Source organism: Anomaloglossus baeobatrachus, chromosome 3 (assembly GCF_048569485.1).
Source record: "Anomaloglossus baeobatrachus isolate aAnoBae1 chromosome 3, aAnoBae1.hap1, whole genome shotgun sequence".
In the NCBI taxonomy this organism is placed as follows: domain Eukaryota; kingdom Metazoa; phylum Chordata; class Amphibia; order Anura; family Aromobatidae; genus Anomaloglossus; species Anomaloglossus baeobatrachus.
This window is the reverse complement of record NC_134355.1, coordinates 248,744,782-248,771,514: the sequence shown is the minus strand read 5'-3', so window position 1 is coordinate 248,771,514 and position 26,733 is coordinate 248,744,782. Positions and strand designations below refer to the sequence as shown.

Sequence of the window (26,733 nt, the reverse complement as noted above, 5' to 3'; positions counted from 1 at the left end):
TACATATACATACAATGCCCCCCTGTGTAAGCGTGCACTACATATACATACAATGCCCCCCTGTGTGAGCGGGCACCACATATACATACAATGCCCCCTGTGTGAGCGGGCACCACATATACATACAATGCCCCCCTGTGTGAGCGGGCACCACATATACATACAATGCCCCCCTGTGTGAGCGGGCACCACATATACATACAATGCCCCCTGTGTGAGCGGGCACCACATATACATACAATGCCCCCCTGTGTGAGCGGGCACCACATATACATACAATGCCCCCTGTGTGAGCGGGCACCACATATACATACAATGCCCCCCTGTGTAAGCGTGCACTACATATACATACAATGCCCCCCTGTGTGAGCGGGCACCACATATACATACAGTGCCCCCTGTGTGAGCGGGCACTACATATACATACAATGCCCCCCTGTGTGAGCGGGCACCACATATATACATACAATGTCCCCCTGTGTGAGCGGGCACCACATATATACATACAATGTCCCCCTGTGTGAGTGGGCACCACATATATACATACAATGTCCCCCTGTGTGAGCGGGCACCACATATATACATACAATGTCCCCCTGTGTGAGCGGGCACCACAAATACATACAATGCCTCCCTGTGTGAGCGGGCACCACATATACATACAATGCCCCCCGGTGTGAGCGGGCACCACATATACATACAATGCCCCCCTGTGTGAGCGGGCACCACATATACATACAATGCCCCCCTGTGTAAGCGTGCACTACATATACATACAATGCCCCCCTGTGTGAGCGGGCACCACATATACATACAGTGCCCCCCTGTGTGAGCGGGCACCACATATACATACAATGCCCCCCTGTGTGAGCGGGCACCACATATACATACAATGCCCCCCTGTGTAAGCATGCACTACATATACATACAATGCCCCCCTGTGTAAGCGTGCACTACATATACATACAATGCCCCCGTGTGAGCGGGCACCACATATACATACAGTGCCCCCCTGTGTGAGCGGGCACCACATATACATACAATGCCCCCCTGTGTGAGCGGGCACCACATATACATACAATGCCCCCCTGTGTAAGCGTGCACTACATATACATACAATGCCCCCCTGTGTAAGCGTGCACTACATATACATACAATGCCCCCCCTGTGTGAGCGGGCACTACATATACATACAATGCCCCCCTGTGTGAGCGGGCACCACATATACATACAGTGCCCCCTGTGTGAGCGGGCACTACATATACATACAATGCCACCCTGTGTGAGCGGGCACTACATATACATACAATGCCCCCCTGTGTGAGCGGGCACTACATATACATACAATGCCCCCCTGTGTGAGCGGGCACCACATATACATACAATGTCCCCCTGTGTGAGCGGGCACCACATATACATACAGTGCCCCCCTGTGTGAGCGGGCACCACATATACATACAATGCCCCCCTGTGTGAGCGGGCACCACATATACATACAATGCCCCCCTGTGTAAGCGTGCACTACATATACATACAATGCCCCCCTGTGTGAGCGGGCACCACATATACATACAGTGCCCCCCTGTGTGAGCGGGCACTACATATACATACAATGCCCCCCTGTGTGAGCGGGCACCACATATACATACAATGCCCCCCTGTGTGAGCGGGCACTACATATACAGAACACTACACAATGCCCCCCTGTGTGAGCGGGCACCACATATACATACAGTGCCCCCCTGTGTGAGCGGGCACTACATATACATACAATGCCCCCCTGTGTGAGCGGGCACCACATATACATACAATGCCCCCCTGTGTGAGCGGGCACCACATATACATACAGTGCCCCCCTGTGTGAGCGGGCACTACATATACATACAATGTCCCCCTGTGTGAGCGGGCACCACATATATACATACAATGTCCCCCTGTGTGAGTGGGCACCACATATATACATACAATGTCCCCCTGTGTGAGCGGGCACCACATATATACATACAATGTCCCCCTGTGTGAGCGGGCACCACAAATACATACAATGCCCCCCTGTGTGAGCGGGCACCACATATACATACAATGCCCCCCGGTGTGAGCGGGCACCACATATACATACAATGCCCCCCTGTGTGAGCGGGCACCACATATACATACAATGCCCCCCTGTGTAAGCGTGCACTACATATACATACAATGCCCCCCTGTGTGAGCGGGCACCACATATACATACAGTGCCCCCCTGTGTGAGCGGGCACCACATATACATACAATGCCCCCCTGTGTGAGCGGGCACCACATATACATACAATGCCCCCCTGTGTAAGCATGCACTACATATACATACAATGCCCCCCTGTGTAAGCGTGCACTACATATACATACAATGCCCCCGTGTGAGCGGGCACCACATATACATACAGTGCCCCCCTGTGTGAGCGGGCACCACATATACATACAATGCCCCCCTGTGTGAGCGGGCACCACATATACATACAATGCCCCCCTGTGTAAGCGTGCACTACATATACATACAATGCCCCCCTGTGTAAGCGTGCACTACATATACATACAATGCCCCCCCTGTGTGAGCGGGCACTACATATACATACAATGCCCCCCTGTGTGAGCGGGCACCACATATACATACAGTGCCCCCTGTGTGAGCGGGCACTACATATACATACAATGCCACCCTGTGTGAGCGGGCACTACATATACATACAATGCCCCCCTGTGTGAGCGGGCACCACATATACATACAATGTCCCCCTGTGTGAGCGGGCACCACATATACATACAGTGCCCCCCTGTGTGAGCGGGCACCACATATACATACAATGCCCCCCTGTGTGAGCGGGCACCACATATACATACAATGCCCCCCTGTGTAAGCGTGCACTACATATACATACAATGCCCCCCTGTGTGAGCGGGCACCACATATACATACAGTGCCCCCCTGTGTGAGCGGGCACTACATATACATACAATGCCCCCCTGTGTGAGCGGGCACCACATATACATACAATGCCCCCCTGTGTGAGCGGGCACTACATATACAGAACACTACACAATGCCCCCCTGTGTGAGCGGGCACCACATATACATACAGTGCCCCCCTGTGTGAGCGGGCACTACATATACATACAATGCCCCCCTGTGTGAGCGGGCACCACATATACATACAATGCCCCCCTGTGTGAGCGGGCACCACATATACATACAATGCCCCCCTGTGTGAGCGGGCACTACATATACAGAACACTACACAATGCCCCTGGCGTTCTATGAACCATGGTTACGTATGGCGCTGTAGATAAGGGTGCGCAGTCAGGAGGGCACAGGGAGATAACAGCAGTGCCCGGCATTCCTCCACCACATACATGTGCACATCACCTGGAATAGCGGCGCTTCCTCTCACCCCGACTGCCGGCACCGGGAAACGACACGGAAAGTTGCCAGACTACACTTGTCCCCGCCGCCTCATCTCCATGTCTCCTCCTCACACATTCAAAGGTCGCGTCTAGATTGGAGCTGCTCCTGTGAGGGGGACGACGTCACCGGAAGAGGCGGGGCCTCCTCCAGCAGCGCTGACACTAGGAAGCTGCACTGAGCGCTGTACTGAGCGCTGTACTGAGCGCTGCACTGAGCACTGCACTGAGCACTGCACTGAGCACTGCACTGAGCACTGCACTGAGCACTGCACTGAGCACTGCACTGAGCACTGCACTGAGCTGAGCACTCTCAGGCTGCGGAGTGGAGCGATGTTATCCTTATGGGACTACATTCACACGTAGGTTCCGTTTTTTGCAGACCGCAAAAAACGGTCCTGTTTTTCCACGGATGCATCCGTGTGACAAATGTCTTTGTCCTGTTCCATTCTCATACCTCCCAACCCGTCCCGGATTCTGCGGGACTTGCACGATTTATCAGGGCTGTCCCGCACTCCCGCGGCTCACAGCTGATGTCCCGGCTCCTCCCCTCAGTGGAGGGAATAAATTAAATTAAATTATCATCGGCTCTTGATTTTCGGGATTCGAACTCGTGGCGCTGTGAGTTCATTGTTTCAAAGGCAGCAGCTTTACCACTGAGCTACTGCCTGTAATGAAAACAATAGGAAGATTTTGTTATCTTGACCTCTATAGTGCAGACAACAGAAGCAGGTTATTCAGCTGCAAAGATGGATGGAGGGATGGATGAATGGAGGGATGAATGGGATGAATGGAAGGATAGAGGGAGGGATGGATGGATGATAGAGGGATGAATGGAGGGATAGAGGGAGGGATGAATGGAGGGATAGAGGCAGGGATGGATGGATGGATGATAGAGGGATGAATGGAGGGATGAATGGAGGGATAGAAGGAGGGATGAATGGAGGGATAGAGGGAGGGATGAATGGAGGGATAGAGGCAGGGATGGATGGATGATAGAGGGAGGGATGGAGGGATGGATGGATGATAGAGGGATGAATGGAGGGATGAATGGAGGAATAGAAGGAGGGATGAATGGAGGGATGAATGGAGGGATAGAGGGATAAAAGGAGGGATAGAGGGAGGGATGGATGGATGGATGATAGAGGGATGAATGGAGGGATGAATGGAGGGATAGAGGGAGGGATGGATGGATGATAGAGGGATGAATGGAGGGATGGATGGATGATAGAGGGATGAATGGAGGGATGAATGGAGGGATAGAAGGAGGGATGAATGGAGGGATAGAGGGATGAAAGGAGGGATAGAGGGAGGGATGGATGGATGATAGAGGGATGAATGGAGGGATAGAGGGAGGGATGGATGGATGATAGAGGGATGAATGGAGGGATAGAAGGAGGGATGAATAGAGGGATAGAGGGAGGGATGGATGGATGATAGAGGGATGAATGGAGGGATGAATGGAGGGATAGAAGGAGGGATGAATGGAGGGATAGAGGGATGAAAGGAGGGATAGAGGGAGGGATGGATGGATGATAGAGGGATGAATGGAGGGATGAATGGAGGGATAGAGGGATGGATGGATGGATGAGAGAGGGATGAATGGAGGGATAGAGGGAGGGATAGAGGGAGGGATGGATGGCTGATAGAGGGATGAATGGAGGGATAGAGGGAGGGATGAATGGAGGGATAGAGGGAGGGATGGATGGATGAATGGAGGGATGGATGGATGAATGGAGGGATAGAGGGAGGGATAGAGGGATGAATGGAGCGATGGAGGGATAGAGGGAGGGATGGATGATAGTGGGATGGATGGATGATAGAGGGATGGATGATAGAGGGATATATAGATACACGACAGATAATAGATAGATAGTGTCACGCTCCCCGGGTCCCCTGTGCTGCCCTCCGGCTCACCTGTCACGCTCCCCGCTCTCCAGCACCCCTTGCCAGCGCGTCCCCAGCGTCCTGGTCCCCGCACCCGGCGTCCGTCGGCTTCACAGCCCCATCCTGGCCCTGCTGCTTCCTCCTCGCAGCTTCCTGCTCTGGCTTCTGGCACTCGGGCAGCGCGCATGCGCATTAGGGCGCGCGCGCGGTCATTGACCCTTTCTTAAAGGGCCAGCGTCCATTAACAGGAAATGATGCAAAACAGGTACAGGGTATAAAGGGGGTTTATGTCCAAGGGGGCGGGGCCTGATCTTCGTGTTTCTTAAGCTAGGAGTCAGGTCTCCTGGTGTATATGTGTATATACTCACCTATCTCTCTTGTAGAGCCGTGCCTGCCTCGCCATCCGGTCCAGACCGAATCCCGAACCCCGAACGCAGTCCATCTGCCATCCTGACAGTCCGTACCATCTCGGATCCCTGCGGTGACCTGTCATCTCGCTCCAAAGGTTCCGGACCCCGCCTGACATCTTCTCGGCTTCCGAACCTGAGCTGCGTCACCCGGACTACCACCAGTGACTCCGTAGTCCCAGGGACTTCTCCGTTATACTCCTGTGCACGGACTGTTCTGCTGCCTATAGTGCTCCAGCTACCGGACCCCTTACCACCATCTAGGAGTTCGGCCCAGTGGATCCACCTCCTGGGTCTGCCCGTCCACCTGGCCCTGACAGATAGAGATAGAATCATAGATAGATAGAGGGATAGAATCATAGATAGATAGAATCATAGATAGATAGAGAGATAGAATCATAGATAGAGGGATAGAGATAGATAGATAGATAGATAGAGGGATAGATAGAGGGATAGATAGATAGATAGATAGATAGAGGGCTAGAGATAGATAGATAGATAGATAGATAGATAGATAAATACTGCATCTCAATGTTGGTGAAAGAGTCAGATTCATTTGTTCCCATAAAACTACTATAAAGAAATGAGGAAAAAAATACAAATACAATTTTTTTTATTTTTTTTTATCTTCACCACCTTGGATTCAAACCAGCAACTTTCAAAACTTGTGTCTAGCAGCCTCCTAGCTTTCCTAGCTGCTCTAGCTGTTGAGCCACTAGGATTGATGATGTCAGAGGGAGGATTTCACATAAATGAACCTACAATGCAGCCTCTTACACAGCAGATTACACAGGACACAGCTACATTGTACAGAGCAGCATCTCTATGTCATGTATTCTAGAGGGAGAGGAAAAGAGGATTTTTTTTCTTCTAATAAAGTTACTAAAAATAATAAAAAAAAATAGAATAATGTAATTTTATTGCACTTTTTTATAAAATAATAAACATCACAAATCAGCAAATAACATGGACATATTTGGTGTCCCTGTAATCGTAATGACCTGAACAACACAGCGATCAGATTATTTATGGGGATCGGTAAATGGCGGGGAAAAAAAGGCGCAATTTATTATTTTTCTTTATTAAAACCCATAAAAAATGTAATAAAAATGGATCACTGAGGCCGTGTTCACACATAGCGTAAATGCGGCATTTTTTCTGCAGGTGTCCGCGCCACGAGTGCAATAACAATGTTCTCTGATTATTGCGTGTTTGCGGTATTTTTTATACATTGTCCCCCTTATTTGATACATGTTTGTTGCTGATGTGAATCCTGAAGCTTATAAAGAAAGAAACACCAAATCCGCACAGTTCAGCGGCGTCTTTCCACGCACCAGGAGCGGAGATTTCAGGACGTCTCATCCACTTTGCTTGGACAATTAGTCCATATTCACATGCAGTGTAAATGCTGCATTTTTTTTTGCTGTTTCTTTGCACATTTATTCTGCTGTGTTTAATTGTCCAAGTAAAGTGGATGTGATTCCATGAAAAGACGCTGCTGAATTCTGCGGTTTTCGGGGGGGGGGGGGGTGTTTCTCTGGAGGTTTCTACGTGGAGCTTAAAAAAAGGCAGGAAAAAGCTTCTCTGTACAATAAAAACACTTAAAAACGCAGATTCAGATCTGAACCAAAGACGCATTAAATAATGGAGAAAAGGCAGAAAAAATGCAGCAAAAATGGAAAAAACAGAGAAGATTGTTATTGTGTAGTTTGGTGCAGACAGAAACAAAAAGAAACAGAATTTATGCAACGTGTGAACACGGCTTTATAGGCACAAATAAGCAACATGTCATATAGTGACACAGAAATATAAAAAAATTCTGACTGCTTTAAATATGAATGAACAGTCCGGGGCATCTGCTGAATGACCCTTACTTCGAAATGGGTGTGGCTAGGGGTGTGGCTAGGGGCGTGGTCAAAATTTGCCACGGCGCGCTGCGCGCGCCGCATTCTTTGTCCATCTTTGCTTTCTTGAAAAGTTGGAAGGTATGCATTCTGTAAACGGTCCGTGTGTCATCCGTGTCATCTGTCCAGATGCTGGTCCCCATATAAGGTCTATGGGGAACAATCCGGCGCAAAGGGGTAGAAGCAAGCTACATACTCATCGATCACTGGCTCGGCTGTCACACTGCTCTTGCGCAGCTCTTTGTTCTTCCAGAGCTGGCCGCTCATTAGGCTTGTAACATATTTACTCCCCCCCCTGTCTGTGATTGGTACAGTCAGACGCACAGCCATGCTGAGTGACAGCTGTCACGCTGCAACCAATCACAGCCGCCCGTGGGCAGGTCTATATCGTACAGTACAATAAATAATAATTTAGAAAAACAGCATGCAGTCCCCCCCTTCATTGTGATACTAACCAAGATAAAGCCTCCCAGCTGCTGGCTGGTATTCTCAGGCTGGGGAGACCCACGTTATTGGGCGCTACCCAGCCTAAAAATATTAGCCAGCAGCCAGCTAGAATTGCCACATCCATTAGATGCGACAATCCCGGGACTTTACCCGACTCATCCCGACTGCCCTAATGCGGTGGCAAATGGGGTAATATATGGGGTTCATACCAGCTGTGTAAAGTCACCTGGATCAAGACCAGAAGTTAGTTATGTCACGGCTTCTATCAGATACCCGACATCACTAACCTAGTCAGTAATAAAAAAAATAGACAACAAAAACTTTTATATGAAATAACGCTCCCCAACACATTCCCTCTTTCACAAATTTATTGGAAAGAAAAAACAAATTTGTAATCCAATAAGGGGTCCCACGGCGATCCATACTCACTGTCCCAGTCAATGAAGAACAGAATGTTCCCCATTGGCTGGGAGAGCCGTGCAGTGACCTGAGCTAACATCAATAGGTCAGCCCAGGCCACTGCATTGGATGACCAGCGGTGACTTCAGGAGGTTATCGAGGTACATTACTTGCGATGATGGAAGCCGCTGCACTTCTGAGATCAGCACTCGTCACTGAGTTCAATGACCGCCGCGTTCACAAGCGAAGTATCGCAAGCGGCCTGTGATGTCACCACTAGTCACAGTCTCAGGCCGCCCGTGAGATGTGATGTGAGAACTCGGTGGGCATAGAGGTCAGTGAGAAACGCTGACATCCGGAGTGCAGGACTTCATCACCGCAGGTAATGAACTTTACTAACCTCCTGACGGCAACAATCATCATCCCCGCAGGTGCTCGCACACTGCAGTGCAGGCAGCTGCTGACACACTGCAGTGCAGGCAGCTGCTGACACACTGCAGTGCAGGCAGATGCTGACACGTTGCAATGCGGGCAGCTGCTGACACACTGCAGTGCGAGCATATGCTGACACACTGCAGTGCAGGCAGATGCTGACACATTGCAGTGCAGGCAGATGCTGACACGTTGCAATGCAGGCAGATGCTGACACACTGCAGTACGAGCAGCTGTGGGGCTGACGCTGGACACAGACTGCACGGGCACCCGACGGAAGTCACACGGAATTGCTTTCTTGTGGCTTCCAGGGATTTTGCGGACACATTGACTTGTATTAAGTCACGGTCCGTTATTACGGAACAGAATAGGACAAGTTCCATAATAACGGAACGGACATACGGCATCCGATCTGTTTATTTGTAGGATCGGATGCACACGGAAGTGTTTCCGTGTGCCATCTGATCCTACACAAAAGACATTGAAAATATGGTCCTGTCAGTAGGTCTGCAAATAACTAGGAACTGACCAGGGCAGACAGAACGGTCATCTGAATAAGCCCTAAGTGCAAGGCAGCAACGGTAGGGGGTGATGTTACGTGTGTCAGGCTGTATAGATGAAAGGTGTGATCTTGCATGTAAGGGGCTGCTTGGGTAAGGGGTGAAGGTCCTCTCATAGCAGCGTGGAAAAGAGAGTGACATTACTTGGGGGAGGGTGATGTTGTGCACAGTGGGCTGCATGCTGGGGGGCAGTGTGGGAATGGGGGTGCTGGTGGGAAAGAGGGTGACATTAGTGCTGGGGGCTGATGTTACACGTGTGGGGAAGGGAGTGATGTTCTCAGCCATGGCTGTTTACTGGAGTCTATGTGGGGGAGTGTTAGGCTACATGCGCACACTGCAGTTTTCTTGTCACAAAAAACTGCACCTTGTGCCAGAGAGCTTGGAAAGTGGAAATGTTAAAAAACAACAACAAAAATCATGCTTGTAATGATTCTGCATTTTTGGTACGTTTGTTAGTTTTAATTTTTATTATGCGTTTTTTTGTGAAAAAATAGTGATGGTTGGACCGGACTGTGAAGCCCAACCCCCTCAGGCACAAAGGGTGCGGTCGGACACACAATTAAATAAAAAAACAAACAAAAAAATAAAGCAAGCGCGATTTACTTACCGATATTGCATATTCACTGCATCCTCTGCCCACCGGCGCCTGTGATTGGTTGTAGCAGTCAGACAGTTCCCCCAGCCTGTGTGACAGCATCTGACGCTTCCAATCACAGACCCGGTCTGTGGGTTTATAGCGTACAGTGAAAATAAATAAATAAATAAAAATTGGCTTAGAGTCCCCCCATATTATGATACCCAGCAGAGATAAAGCCCACGGCTACAGGCTGCAGCCCCAGCCGTGTACTTATCTTGGCTGTGTTTCAAAATAGGAGCTACCTCATGCGTCATTTTTAAAAAATATTTCAATAAATAATTTTTAAAAAATGGTGTGCGGTCCACCCCTATTTTGATAACCAGCAAAGGTAAAGCCAGAACCTGGGGGCTAGGATTCTCAGGCTGTGGAGACCTATTATTATTGTTATTATTATTATTGGAGGTTATTGGGAGCCCCCAGCCTAAAAAAAGCAGCCTGCAGCCACTCAGGATTGTCGCATCCATTTGATGCGACAGCTCCAGCACTTTACCCGCCTCTTCCCAATTGCCCTTGTGCTCTGGCAATTGGGGTAATTAAAGTGTTAATGGCAGCCCACAGCTGCCACTAAGCCATAGATTGTAATTAAACACAGCAGAATATATTTGCAAAAAAATAGCAGAAAAAAATGCAGCATTTACACTACATGTGAACACAGACTAAATGTCCAAGCAAAGTGGATGAGACGTCATGAAATCTCCGCCCCTGGTGTCTAAAGACGCTGCTGAACTGTGCGGATTTGGTGTTTTTTTTCCTTTATAAGCTTCAGGATTCACATCTGCACCAAACATGTATCAAATAAGGCGGACAATGCATAAAAAATACGGCAGACACACAATAATCAAAGAAGATTGTTATTGCACTCGTAGTGCAGACACCTGCAGAAAAAACGCAGCATTTACGCTATGTGTGAATGTGAAGCCCCGCTAGTATGTGTCGGTGCAGTACCTTCAGGGACTCCACGTGGATGGAACAGTCTGGTCACAGGTAGGGAACCTTCTTTTAGGATTGTCGTGACGCCACTCTCAGTATTGCGGTCAGCGGGGACCGCCACTGCAGATTAAGGGATGCCTGGGGCTGATGGTGGGTGCAGTCAGTATATTAGCCCCCTGAGAGTGAGGCAAGCCCCAGGCCCCGGTGTATGTGTGTGGGACCACAGGTCGCAGAATGACTCAAACACAGTCCAAGAAGTCTTTCAACGTGTTTACTCACTGTTTGGAGGTCACGGTGAGATGCCCGGGCGACACTGTGATAACCAGGTGGAACCAGGAATTCCAGGAGGCCGTTCTGAGGGTAGCTGTCCACTCGCCTTCCTTGCACTCTTTCTGTTTTAGGAGGATCCTTTGCTTGAAGCGTGGTAGGACCCCTCCAGGGAAGCTGTTACCACCCTGCTCCCCTCTCTCTGGCTCGTCTGCCGGCAGCGTGGCCTTGGTGGGATGGCTTCTGGCCCTGTCCCCTTATGGGCCTGGTGATTGCTGCTTGGCTCAAGCTCTGTGTAGTCGTGGTGAGGGCATGAAGTAGCCCCCCCACCTGTAGGTTAAGCAGCTCTGGATGATCTGCTGCCTGTACTGGGGACCTAGTTCCCCTTGTGTGCTCGGATACCGGGATCTCCGTACTCAGCCACCCTTCTCTCTGGATGATTTTCAGGCCGACCCACGGTACTCCTTTCTCCCCCGCTTTCAGCTACTGCACTCCTCAGGACCTGTCTGACACGAGAGCTCCTCTGCTCCCTTCCACACACTTCAACTTCTTCCTCTAGACTCTCCTCTTCCTCTCTCTCTCTGCCCTGCTTCCTAGCAACCAGCCCCTGAACACACCCCCAGCTGGGAATTGAAAGTTAACTCCTTCTGGCTACCCAAGGGTCCCCTCTGGTAATGTGGGAGGCCTGGTCACTATATGTTTGTGTGTGCACCTCATCCTGGCCTTTGGAGATTACCTGGAAGCATTGCTCCCGCATGGGTGCAATACTCTGTGGTGCCTGACCAGGTCAGGGGCGCCACATGAACATGGCCTCAGTGGTACATTTTTATTACATTTTATTATGGGTTTTAATAAAGAAAAATAATAAATTGTGTTTTTTTTCCCATAAATAATCTGATCGCTGTGTTGTTCGGGTTGTTGCAAATACAAGGACACCAAATAGGTACGTTATTTGCTGATTTGTGATGTTTATTATTTTATAAAAAAGTGTAATAAAATTACATTATTCAATTTTTTTTTATTATTTTTAGTAATTTTATTAGAAGAAAAAAAACTCTTTTGCGCTCCCTCTAGAACACAGGACACAGAGACGCTGGTCTGTACAATGAAGCTCTATGTCCTGTGTGAGAGGCAGCATTGTAGGTTCATCTATATAAAATCCTCCCTCTGACATCTTCAATTCTAGTGGCTCAACAGCTAGAAAAGCTAGGAAGGCTGCTGAACACATGTTTGAAAGTTGCTGGTTTGAGTCCAAGGTTTGTGCCGGGTACTGCACATCCGCCTCTTATTTATTTGAATGGGACGTGGATGTGCAGTATCCAGCCGCGATCAGAAGACATAACTCTGGAACTGAGCATTTCCATCCAGAGGCTGACGACGGCACTGAGAACAGATTATGCCCTACAATTTTTTAATCCACTTATTTTCTCTATCTTGTTCCGTTTTCGAGATAAAAATGCTAACTCTGTTGTTTTCCACCAGGTGGTGCTATAGGTGGTTTCATTGCATAGCGCATGGCTACTTTACTGTACCTAGACACCACTTCTATGCCTATAGCTGCCGCCGATCTCAAGTTAATGGCGATGGACAGGATATGGGTGGACACACTCAGGGCCGGACTGGGACTAAAATTCAGCCCTGGCATTTGGGGGTACACAGGCCCACTTTTCACGTGTTGAATGTGTAATATCTTTGTGCACTTGTAGATTGTGTAACACAACCATATAACATGCAGTCACGGCTGCATCCAGTATTACAGCTCAGGCCTATTTATTGCTCTTAGTAGCAGGACCTGGTGAAGCCGCAATTTTCCCTACAGAGCTGGGTCTCGCAGATAATGAAGAGGATGCTGCTCTCCATATAATTCTGCGGTCATATAGCTGATGGGCAGGGATAGACAACCAGATCCCCCAGAACTAATATTGATGACCTATTTTACAGAGAGGTGATCAGGGAAGTTGTTGTTTTCACTGGGAATAATTTTGGACACATACCACTTAGGGAATGTGCAATGATATTTTTTGGGGGCAGATCCCACCATGGAAACCACTATGAAGAAATCCTCGAATGACCATCTGCATCTACTCGCTGTGCACAGGTTCAGGATTTTGAGCATCTTTTACCCACTTCAGGTTTCTAAAACCACCAAGTGATTATAAGAAGTGACCGCTCCATTCTTCTGGTGTTTTCCACTTGGAAAACGCTCTGTATTTTACAATGCAAATCAATGGGAAGGCTCGGAAGATGCCCTGAATCTACAGCTCCCACCTTGTTCTTAACAATGGTAAGGAGATGCTGGGAGTTGTTGTTATCAGACTCCGGACCATGCAGGAACCACAATACTGATAAGACACAGGCAATATCACAAATAATCATTTACATCCAGGTACCTTTATAGGTGACATCTTCTGAGTCGTTCCCATCTCTTTTGTCTCCACGCAGTACAGATGCCATGATGAGGTTTCGCACCCACCGCTCGTCCCTGAAGCCCTCCCTCTTTATTCTTCAGCAGCACTTCCCCACACAGCACCTTTACAAATAAAAGTATCATTATACTGCCCCATAAATATAAATATCTCCCATGCTGTTCCCCTGAATAAATAATTGCTGTGCTTCCTTCACAAAATATCCCCCCACACTGCCCTTATCCAAAATACCTCCCTCACTGTCTCTCTCCTTAATATACCCCCACGCTGCCTCTTTCCATAATGTCCCCCATATTGCCCCTTTTTTATTATTATTATTATTATTATTATTATTATTAATAAGGATAATAATATTTTATATATTACCCCCAAACTGCTCTTTTGTAATTCCCACACACACACACACTATACAATGCACCCTCCACTACCCCTCCCCCCCCACACACACACAATACAATGCACCCCCCATCACCCCTTACACACACATACACAAATACAATGCACCCCACCATTACCGCCTCCCCACACACATAATACAATGCACCCTCCATTACCCCTCTCCCCACAAACACACACAATACAATGCACCCTCCATTACCTCTCCCCTCCACACACACACAAATACAATGCACCCCTATCACCCCCTACAAACACACAAATACAATGCACCCCCCGTCACCCCTCCCCCACACACAATACAATGCATCCCCCATTACCCCTACACACACACACAATATAATGCACCCCCCATCACCCCTCCCCCCACACACAATACAATGCACCCCCCATTACCCCTCCCCACACACAATACAATGCACCACCCATCACCCCCTCCCCACACTCAATACAATGCACCACCCATCACCCCCTCCCCACACTCAATATAATGCACCACCCATCACCCCCTCCCCACACAATACAATGCACCACCCATCACCCCCTCCCATACACACGCACACACACACACACACATACACACACACACACACACACACTATACAATGCACACCCCCTACACACAATCACACCCAATAATATGCACCCCCCATCACCCCCTACAGACACACTCATACAATACAATGCACCCCCCATTACCACCTCCTCAGACATAATACAATGCACCCCCCATCACCCCCTACAAAATACACTACCCCATCACTACACACTCCTGCCTCCCCCCTCCCTCGGAATACAGTAACCACCTCTGCCTGTCACAAAGCTGTGTTCCTTCACAAATGTTCCCCAATTATGTGTCCTCAGCCCCTCACCACTCATCCCCATTAATATCTTCGGCTCCTCCATGGAGCGCTTACCGCTGCCTGATGCATCCAGTGTAGCGCCCACAGCACTGTAATGACGTCAGCAAGGTGCTGATCTCATCACGTTGCTGCATGTCGGGGGCGGGGCCCAGTTCCGGCACTGTTCAAATGTATTTACGTCTGAGAGACGCAAATACATTTGAATAGGAAGGAGGAAGCTCCTCAGCAGTGTGGGCATGCCAGGCGGGCACACTATCACACAGCAGGGCTGGCACAGCGCAGCGCGCTGCCTCCTGGTCCTGCTGCAGCTGGTGTGCGCACGGCAAATAATGCAGCCCGGCCTGCACACTGCTGAGCAGAGCGGTGGTGACTACAGATACAGCGGCCCACTACAGGTACCTGTCCATCTGGCATTTGCCAGAATTAAACTATGGTCAGTCCGGGCCTGGACACACTGTATATTTGTTTTAATAAAACTGTGAGAACTATGGGTTGAATTTTTATTTCTATAATTACATAGCTTGGTGTGATGTTATTGAAAAGTAACTGCCAGTTTGAAATGTAACGGGGTGTGTTCACACACTGCAATTTCTTGGGGAAACTACATGCAGCAAAGTCCTCATATGTTGACTCGCACTAAGGTCCGTTTCACACGTCAGTGAAAAACACTGACGTTCTTCACCGACGTGTAAAACACGCACATGTCTCTCCGTGTTCCAAGATTCACGGCACACGTGGGTTGTCCATGTGCAATTCGTGATCCGTGAGCCATGATCCCGTGATTGCACATGGACATTACTCACCTGCCTTCACTGCTGCTGTCCATGGTGCTGAACTCCTCGGCTCTCCAGCGTCCGCCCACCGCTCTCAGCACCTACTTCCTGGTCGTCATTTCCTGCTCTCATGAATATTCATGAGCCAGGCAGGAGCTGCCAAGAGCGGAGCAGGCACAGCGAATCGCAGGCAAGGTAAGCTGAAAATTTTGAATATGTAATATGTCCGTGATTTTCTGGTACGTGTTTCACTGATCACACACGGACCACACCATAGTGTGGTCCGTGGGTCATCAGTGATGCCAGAGAAAAACTGACATGTCTCCGTGCAGAATCACGGCCAAGGGTGCACGCTGCACGGAGACACGTTCAGTGAAAAATCACTGATGTGTGAGCAGACCCATTGATTAGAATGGGTCTGCGTATGTCAGTGATTCTGGCACGTTTTAAAAAAAGCACAAACATACCAGAATCACTGACGTGTGAAAGGGGCCTAAATCATTGTTTTTTGCTGAGGGTATGACTGCTGGTGGCCACACTGTTCCATAGCATACGGTCTTGCGGAGGTTATACTACCTGTATAACAAACGGGTAACAGTACTCCTCTTAGCAATTTTGAGGAGTAAATTTTTGCCAAGGAGGAGTATATAATTTGCAGTAACTCATATCTATAATACATAGATGAATATACATAATACTAAGATCTCACTATTTATGAGGGGAAACTGCATCTTATAACAATGCTTCCAAGTATGAACAGAGAGAACATGTTTTCACCGGCAGACACTTTAAGAATGAATAGAGCAGTGGTCGGACATCCGAACTGCTGCTTCATTCTGTAACAGAGATAAAAATTCCTAGTTTTCCAGATCAGTGTGGGTCACAGCAGTCAGACACATAGGCCTAAGCCACACGGCATGAAAATCGGTGCGAGTGGAGTGCGATAAAACATCGTATTCCACTCGGACCAATATTAGCCTAAGTCCCAGCACCCATGAGCAATTATTTTCTCAGCCCTAATCGGACCGGGAAAACAATCGCAGCATGCTGCGACTGTAATGCGATCCTGTTTTCTCATGCACCCATTCAAGTCTATGGGGCGAGAGAAAAATCGCACTGCACTCGTGGTACACTGATGTACTGCGAGTGCAGGGCGAGAATGGCAATAGCCGGCTACGGAGGAGAGAGGGAGATAAATCCATCCCTCCCCTCCTCAGTGCCGGCCCGCCCCTCCTCAGTGCCGGCCCGCCCCCCACAGCTGAGGTCTGCTTGCACGATCGGACCTCAGTACTGCCAGCGTGAGCCGAGTGTCATGCGAAGGGATCGCAGTAATCCCCATGTGGCCCCAGCCTTACCGATCAGAAAGTTATCACCTATCACTTGGATAGGTAATGACTTGTTTTCACCAAAGAAACCCTTTAATGCTCATAAACACCCAATCCTGACAATCACATGCATGATCGCTGCAGATCAGCGAAAGAGTTAAATACTGCACTGCTGTGGAAGAAAATTCAAGACCAAATATATAAGAATTGTGATCTTTATTTGTCTGCGCGTTTCAGAGATTATTCTCCTTCTTCAGGACCAAAAATCACATTGGGATACAAGCACAAACAGAGGAGGTATTTATACACCCAGGGTAATTGATGGTGGTTTTTGAAGAAAGGTGCACTGATTGCGGCCATTCTGCTGTCACATGGAGAGAGTTTACAGTTCAAAACGACCATACAACTAAAATCAGACAAACCTCAATGCACTTGGTGAAGAGTGAGAGACAGAAAAAACATTAAAAAAAAATCTTTGCTTAGCTGACAACAAACTATATACCAGACATGTTGAATAAAAAAAAATATATAAAAACATACATATGATCACTTCAAAAGTCAGAATGGGAAATGAACCCAGATAGCCACAGGCGGTGGAAGCAAGTGGAACCATATGAGTTGGTCCACCTGAGAGGAGGCAGAAGAAAAAGAAATACCATAGACATAACAAAGACCTTTTAATTAATTCATACAAAGAAAAAGAAATCCATATAGAAATGTGAAAAAAACTGTTAGAAAATAAAATATATATTTGAAAATTGTAAATTATTGTGAAATAATAAAGTTGTAAATGTGTGGTCCCGTAGTATTCAGATGGTGTTTGGCTCTTGTGAGATTCAGTGGAACATAGATGACCGCTTTATAATATATAGTATTACTTCATGGTGGTGGAAAACTATATTTATTAAAAATAAGGCATAATCAAATCTGACTGAGACATATAAATTAAAGCAATGCCGGCACTAACCCTGCAGGATCACAGAGACTTGCAGGCGAGCAGACTTAATGTGCACCTGCGCTGGAAGGTAACGCAAGTGCACTACTGTAGGAAAAAGGGGCAGCACATGCTCCCTAGATTTATCTGAGTACAAAACTGTGGGAAAAAAGATTACTGCGCTTGCACAAAGACACAGAGCTTCTCTAAGTAGAATATCCATAGATCTGTAGAAGTAACTGATAGGCTTATTACAAGGTGGGATATTAGAACCACACACAAGTTCCATAAATTCAATTTCAGACCAATATTGATACGCTAAAACTCCAATTTAGAAAAAGAACTATGAGTTAGTACCAGATCTTTATATAAAAAAACACTTTATATAGAAAGCTTTATTGCACCATGTTATATATTGAAATATATTGAAGCATACTGCCATCTGGTGACCATTAAATAAACTAAAATTATCTTTTTGCTCTGTTTTAGTGCAGTAGAGGAGATTGTGTATGTGTGTGTGTGTGTGTGTGTGTGTGAATAATATTTTTTATATCAATCAGCTGATTTATAATGTGTATTGGGATCATATTTTGGAAATAATCACTGTATTTCTTGTATGGTAATGAATTTAAGTGGAATATCAGAACAAAATCGTATTGGAGGGAGAAAGATCAAAAAGAAAATGTGACGGATGAAGGAGAGAAATAAAACACGTGCCGTCAGCAATGACAAGCAGTGATGTCATGAGTTCACTGCAGTTCACTGCCAGCAAGATATCACACAGAAAGTAGCATGAGAGATGTGGCAGTGAACTGCAGTAGCCTCATCACGTCACTGCCACCGGCTCTCACGCTACTTGCTGTGAGCACCGTCTCTGGTAGTGAACTTAATGACTGTGACGACTGCCTAGAGCCACGGACTCAGGACCGGTGAAACAGGTGAATAGAGGCAACCGTCCATAAAGCAGGAACCAAGACCCCGCAACCCTTAACCCCTACACAGGCTATACAGGGATTTGGAATTACGACAGGGCACAGGTGATTGCTGCCCGCGGAAGACTGCGGTCCTGAGAGAGCAGTCACCAGGCAGGATCAAAGCCAGAAGGTAGAACAGGGACAAAAATCGTCAGGCGGTAGAGTGGTCAGATATCATGCTAAGGGTCAAAACCGGAACTAGCAGCGAAGTACAGAAAAGGCAGGCACAAGAGTGGTCGGGCAAACAAGCTAAGGGTCAAATCCGGAGATAGCAGTGAAGAACAGGAACGGCAGGCAGAAGAGTGGTCAGGTAGTCAAGCTAAGGTCAATACACGAAAATACAAACGAACAGCAAGGAACCAGGGTCTAGCAGGGAATTACAGGACTATATCTGGCACCTGCCAGCAGAAGGGAGAAACCATAAGAGGAGTGTGGTTTCTTCCCATTGGCCCCAGCTGAAAAGTAGCTACTCCAGCTGGAAGGCACACACCACCACAGTCAACCAGTGGTTCTGCAGGCCCTAGTGAAACCCAACCTAATGGAAGAGCGGAGCCTGCGCCCAGCAGAGACACTGACTGCTCCCTTGTCCCCAGCGCCGCCCACAGTGGTGACGCGTCATCGTATGGAGATTGAAGCAGAAGTCGAGTCCGGTGGACACGTGACAGTGACATCATCGCTCATCACAGTCTCCAGCGCTTCTCATGCTACTGTGTGACACGGATGCTATAGCTTCATGACTTCAGCGCAGTTTACTGCCAGCAGCGTTTCTCACACAGCAAAGGTTGAGAGCTGGCAGTGGCTGCTGCTCCAACCTATGGGGTTCGTTCTCTGAATATTCTTCATAGACTGGGCCACTGAGTTTAGGAATGTCGTGGGACCTTCATGTGGATTACAGCTGAACTTTTTTGATTTTTTGCTTTTTTGTTAATAAATTGGTGAATCCCCCTGTATCCCCCAGCAGGTCCCATGTAGTCCACAGCGACGCAGGACAATGTCTACAGAGCATCGTTCTGACACTCCATAGACCTTGTTAACGGGCACTTCTGGGTCACGCTGCACTACGCGAGACTCAGTGACGCTGAAGAGGGGTAACATCACTAAGATTACCGCTCATCACTTTCACCGAGTCATGAACAGCATAGAATGACCTGAAACTAGCGGTATCTTTACTGATGTCACCGCTTTTCAGACATTCCAGGTCATAAAGGCACAATTTGTTGTGCAATTTCTGCTGAGTACGCCGACATGCTATATGTGCTGGAAGACTACATTTTGGGTACACAGCACAGCTTGTAAGCAAAGGAGAATAATTTGACTTTTGACTGGCTGGAATATATAGTGGATGATTTACAGTTCAGGGCAGTCAATATGGACTACAGTCATAGTCCACGGGCCCATCCTGACTACCCTAGACTTTGAATGATACTGTGGTTGGTATAAGATTTATTTTATGTGAGGGATCCACTTGGATTTATTTCAATTGCTGCTGCTATGTAAATTTACTTGCATATCCCCTTGCTAAACTGCACTGTGCCACTTTATCCATAGATCACTATTGCAATTGTTTTTTGATAATAATATAGTACTTAGGATTTGTTCCATTATTTAGAGGATTATTTTACATAGAGTAGATTATTTATATTGCACAATGCCACTTTATTTGCAAATGTTGCTGTTATCTATGCTACTAGATATCTAGGCTGCACTGTGCCATTTAAAATATCTATACTGCGCTGTGCCACTTTTATCATCTATATTGCATGTGGTCAGTTTTTTTAGGATGAACCCTTAACCAATATGACAATTTTGAGAACATGGTGCCATTGTATTTATATTTTACTATCTATGGGTTAAAGCCCCCTTAATTCAAAAGTTTGGTACACTACTTCCATCTAGTGGACTTCCTCTGTATTAGTTTGTGTATTGCTATTCAAATTGATGTGATTTTTGTGCAGGGTTTTCAGTATATTCTGCATCTATCTCCTTGTTATTATTGTATTGTATGTTTTAAAACAATACATTTCACTGTTGTTCAATAAGTTTTTACTTCCGTTTTTTGTGCTTTATAGTTCATTTGGGAAGTATTTTGTGTTAGGTGTCCTATCAGTATTTAAGGTTTTTAATGATGTTGAGATCAGGGGACTGTGAGCGCTATTGTAAAACCTTCCGTTTGCACCATTTTGAGATACTCTATTGTGGACTTTGACTTGTGTTTATGATCATTATCCATTTGTAGAAGTCTCCTCTTCTCAACTTCAGCTTTTTACAGATGGTGTTATGTTTGCATCAATAATTTGTTGACATTTCATTGAATCCATTCTTCCCTGTACCTGTGAAATATTCCCCATGTAATTGGCTGCAACACAACCCTAAAGCATGATTGATCCACCCCGTGTTTAATGGTTGAGTCACATGGTGTTTGGCTCTAAACCTACAAGGTATTATGGCGCCTTCTGACCCTGTTCACACTGCAGAGTCTGATACGCCACCTGGTGCTCTTTGAGTTGTTCAGTTGGAGCAGGCTGTCAACCAGTTGTGAGTTTACTGATGGTCGGTCTAGCAGGAGGTAATTCCTGCTGGCCTGTGAATTGCTGCTTGCTGCTTGGGTCACGGGTTTCTGGAGGCTTATCACGGCCGCCTCCGCCCTTTAAAAGATGGTGGAACCTGCTTTTCCACGCCGATAATAGCTTATGCGATTCCAGTCATTGTGCATAGTTATCCAGCTCCTGTTGTACTGCTGTATGTAAGTATGGTGTGTTGTGGGAATAATTTGTAATTTATTTCCTCCCTTTTCATTATTTACCTCCTGAACATATTTTGTCTATGTGTCGCCCACCGCTCCCAGGGACATCTATCCACCTGCAGGGACGCCGCGGGGTCTCCACTTGTTGGTACTTCTGGCCACAGGTATGTCAGGTTTATTTACATGGGAGTCGTGACGCCACTCATGGTTTGCGGTCAGGGTTATGGGTGACCTCCACTGCAGGTTTAACGAGCGTCTGGTTTAAAAAGAGAGAACTCCGGCACTCTACCCCAATGATATCAGACAAAGTACTTGTTGAAAAAAGGTTCTTTTCTATTGCAAGAAAAGTTCATACATGTGTGATGTCCAAAACAAGACGTTTCAACCATAATATGGTCTTCATCAGAGGACCATCTGTGATTAGCAGGCTAGGTGAGTCGATAGCAGGAGATGCAGTGCAGCGAGCACCAAAGGGAATAGTGACTCACAAATATAGAACTATAGAGAACCTATAGTCTATTGATTATTGGTATGTCCACAATGACTATACTGGTATAGCCCCAAACTGATGTTAAACTGACGTATGGTCACAGGCCATATGCGCTTGTCTCATTGCAAAATGTTACTATCTTATAGGAGGGGAGCAGAACCGTATCCCTATGTCCTATTGGGGTATAGTAAATATATAGCCAACCTGTAAGGTATGCACTGATATATGTGTGCGCAGACCTCAATTGATATAGGGAAACTGGTAGATGTAATATAGGTATCCAGGGATAGTCTGGGCTCGTGTAGTATAGTAGACGGGCTTATAGGTATATTATTGGAGTCCTTACTTTAACATATAGGAATACACGCCACTTGTGCAGGGATGCATGTTATATTATGTAATCAGGAAAACTCTGGTCAGGTTCATAGATTGGAGTATGATATAGCCTAACAGGTGCAGGACTGAACCTGTGTTGTGGAATGAATGGACCGGCTCCCTGTGTATGGCGGTCAACAAGCGTCTGAGGCTGATGGAGTCTGCAGTCTGGTGGTGTGGCCTCCCGTGAGTGAGGCTGGCCCCAGGGGCTCAGATGTGTAGAACAACAGGTCCCAGAATAACTCAGTCACAGTCCAAAGTGTCTTTCAACTCGTTTACTCACTTTCAGATGTTTTTGTGAGGTAACCCGGAAGATGCTGAGATAAACCTTCAGGCTGGTCTAAGGGTAACCATTAACTCGCCTTCCTGGCACTTCTTGTTTCGGATAACCCCTGACTTGAAGTACCGTGGGATTCATCCAGGGAAGTCGCTACTGCCTTTTCTCCCCTTTTTGGCCTGTTTGCTGGCAGCGTGGACCAAGGAAGATAGCTACAGTCTCGATCCTCCTTACGGCCCCCCTCGTTTCTGCTGATGCTCGGACTCTAGTTGGTTGGTGTGGGACTTGTGGTTCCCCCAACCGGCAGGTTTAGCAGACCAGTAAATGGATATCTACTCTAGGGACCTGTTCCCCGTGTGTGCCTAGTAACCAGGAGTCTCCTACACGACCAGCTGACTTCCTCAGCGTCTTTCTGTCCAACTACTGGTAACCGTTCTCCCCCGCTAACGGCTACTACATGTGCAGGGTCTGACTAGCGTGTCAGTGCACGTCCCCTCTCCTTCTCACACTTTCTCTCTCTTTCTGCGCTTCTCTACTTCAGACTGGCTAACTTCTCCTACTTTCCTGACAGCCACTGCCACCTTAGCTTCCAGCCCCTCCCCTACACACCTAGATGAGATGTGGAGGAACGCCCCCTCTTGGGTCTGCCCAAGGGTCCCCTCTAAGGTGTGGGAGACCTGGTTGCTATGTATCTGTGCGTACACACCCTATTCAGCCTTCAGGATTACCTGGAAGTACTCTCCCAGCATGGGTGCAGTACTCAGTGGCGCCTGACCAGGTCAGGGGCACCACATTCCCCCTTGGTTATCAACAGCACGTCCTTGGGCTGCAAAGACAAGAACATTTTTAAATACAACTTTTCCCACACAGGGGAGTCATTTACATTTAAAACATACCAGGTACCATTCCACCACCACCCACCACCCACAAGTCCTGATCCCACCCAGAAACTTCCAAGAGGCATGTCACCGGTCCCTTTGGTGACCAGGTCTGGGCTATCTGTACCCCAGACCTTTCCTCCAATCTTCCTCTCCTGAGGAGAGTGGCGTAGGGTAGGCCTCATAAACAGGCGTACCAGCTTCCGTGTGTTGGAGAGTAGGCCCCATAAACAATCAAGCTCTCTTGGAGTTGGAGAGCAGGCCCCATAAACAGGCGTGCTCCCTGGTGGTGCAGAGCCAGGCCCCATAAACAGGCATGCTCTCTGGTGGTGCAGAGCCAGGCCCCATAAACAGGCGTGCTCTGAAGTTGGTACCACTGGGGTAACTTTTTTTACAATGCGAGAGTTTGTGGCTATAGCCAGTTCATAGCCTGTGGTCGATTTTTAAAGTGCACGTAACCTGGTGCTAAATAAAATCAATACCCAAACAGTTCACACAAAAGTTCTTGTGGGCACATTCTTAAACATTTAAACGTTGCTTAACTGGTAACAAACATTCTCTGAGAACTCTTTTGACTTTCTTTTTACTAAAAAATTTAAATGGACTTCCGTCTCCCAGGACCAGTGCTTGGCACTTCAGTGCACTGATCCTTGGAGGTTCTGTCTTGGGCGACCGCTGGTGGTGATGACTCTGGGGACCTGGTAGAAGCAGTGGGGATGGAGTCTGAGCTCACCAAGGTTTCCTTTGGACGTTGCACCACGTCCATGGCAAACCAGCCTCTTTCTCCCTTATGCCTGATGAACTCGACCACATCCCCAATATGCAAATCACGACCAGGGTGACCCCTTGGCAGATGTGACTGCACGTCCCGCCAAGAACCCATACCCCGTTCGGCAGTTGAATTCTTCTACTACCCCACGGTGGAGGGGAGCTCTGGCCTGGTATCTGGCCCGTCGCAGGGACTGCTTTTCCTGCAGGTCCCTGGCCTCCACTTGCTCTCTCTCTGGGGTGAGCTTCCCAAGGGGGTACCTGGCCTTCACACGCTGCTGTCCTCTGTGGGCAGGGCTCCACATCACCATCCCCTGCTCAGCAGGTAACCAGGTCACATACATGCTGGGGTTATATGCAACCAGGTCTTCCTCCCTGGCAGGGGATGCTGCAACCTCCTCCGATCATTGGGGGGACAGCAGCGCAAGCTCAGGGCCTCCCTTTCTCGCAAATGGTGCTGCGACCTCCTCCGGTCGGTTAGGGAACAGCAGTAATGATGGCTGGACCTCTTCTCCCTCCCTAGCGGAGGGTGCTGCAAACTCTTCCGGTCTATGGGGGAACAGCAGCGCGACCTCCTGGCCTCCCTCTCTTGCAGAGGGTGCTGGGTCCTCCTCCGGTCGGTTAGGGAGCAGCTCTGGGGACGAGCTCTCATCAGCCTGGCAGGATGGTGAGTCCCTCTCTAGGGGAGAGGGTGTTGTGACCGCTTCTGGTCGGGACAGCATCTTGCAGCCCATACACTTGGCAAACAGATCAGCCCAGGGCAAAGACTTCGATTCTTCCTCTGGCTGAGGGGGCACTGTGCCTACTTCAGATCGGGGTGCAGGTGCTGGTTCCCCAGTCAGCAACTGGGGTACTGTGACCACCTCTGGTCGGGCAACTGGGACAGGAGGCGTTGCGGCCTGGTCTGGTCTGGCCGGGACAGGAGGCGTTGTGGCTTGGTCTGGTCGCACCGGGCATCTCACCAGACGTCGCATCAGGCATCACATCAGGCGTCACATCGGGCGTCACATCGGGCGTCGCATCGGGCGTCGCATCGGGCGTCTCATCGAACGTCGCACCAGATGTTGCACCAGCCTCGGATGTTAATGCCGGTGGGATCAACACACCAGGTGGACTAGGGGCAGTTGTAGACTCACTCAGATCCGTGCTTGAGACATCCCATAGCATGGTCGCCACTGCTGACAACGACTCTAGCTGAGCATGGGCGGTGCCTCCAAGCGGGCCTTGCTGCACCGACAACCGCAGGTTCTTTATTGCCATTATCATCTCTTTCTTCCAAGCGGCTATCTCTTGCCTGCTCCGCTCTTCCACACCGTCGGTAATTCTTCCCACTTCTGCCTCCAACTTTTCTGTGGTCATGGGCCTGGTCCAACCCGGTTCTCCCTGGTCACCTCTTGCAGACGCCATCCTCTCTCTGTCTCTGCTCACCAGGTTGTGGTCACACCTCAGTCTTAGTTTCGTTTTTTGTTTTTCTCCTCCCTTTAGACTGGGATGTCCCCACAGTCCGGGGACAGATCCGCCTCCATCTTCTCTCGTCACTCTGTCAGAGCGCTCTTTCAATGCTGGAGCAGCCACACCTCTTCGTGGGCGGTTTCCTTTTTTTTGCACGGGCTGCAGCTTCCAACTTTGCGCACTTTTAACAGCAACAAAATGGCGGCGGTTCAAATTTTCTGAACGGACCTCGGAGGCGCACTGTCACCTGTCTTAACAGGTTTAGTCCTTATCCTGTTCGTGACACCAGAGAAGTGTGTCGCCGTTAACTGGTGTGACGCCAGATAAGGGACATTTAGGGACTCACCTAGCCTGATGGCCAGTTTTGGAGTCCCATTCCCATTTCTACTTCAGCCTTCGTGACAGGTTGTGGTTATGTTCTTTTCATGAAATTCTGTTCATTTTTTGTGGCCAAATAAATCTATTTTAACCTCATCAGTCAACAGGACTTGTTTCCTAAAGCGATCAGGCTTGTTTAAATGTTCTTTTGCATACTTATGATACTGAATTTTATGGTGAGGATGCAGGAGAAGTTTTCTTCTGATGACTCTTCCATGTGTGACGCCCCTGGACTACTCAGGTCGTCACAGGGTACTGCACGCTCTTTATCTCCCAGTGCAGGACTCAACCCCTCTTGGTTCTGGGTTCACAACTTGCGGCACTGCCTCCATCAGCATCCAAAAATCCCAATCACACCTAGCACCACACCCTGTCAG

General features: G+C 48.2%; 1 protein-coding gene across 2 annotated transcripts in view; it reads right to left on the bottom strand.

Annotated features, from left to right (window-relative positions):
* KATNA1 (katanin catalytic subunit A1) overlaps positions 1 to 3,519 on the bottom strand; it is a 116,633-nt gene extending 113,114 nt beyond the window's left edge. The window contains exon 1 of one of the 2 annotated variants that reach the window (XM_075339789.1): positions 3,400 to 3,519. The gene's annotated coding sequence lies outside the window, so the exon portion shown is untranslated. The remainder of the gene's footprint in view (positions 1 to 3,399) is intronic. The other variant, XM_075339790.1, reaches the window with a different exon arrangement.
* Positions 3,520 to 26,733: the final 23,214 nt, after the last annotated feature.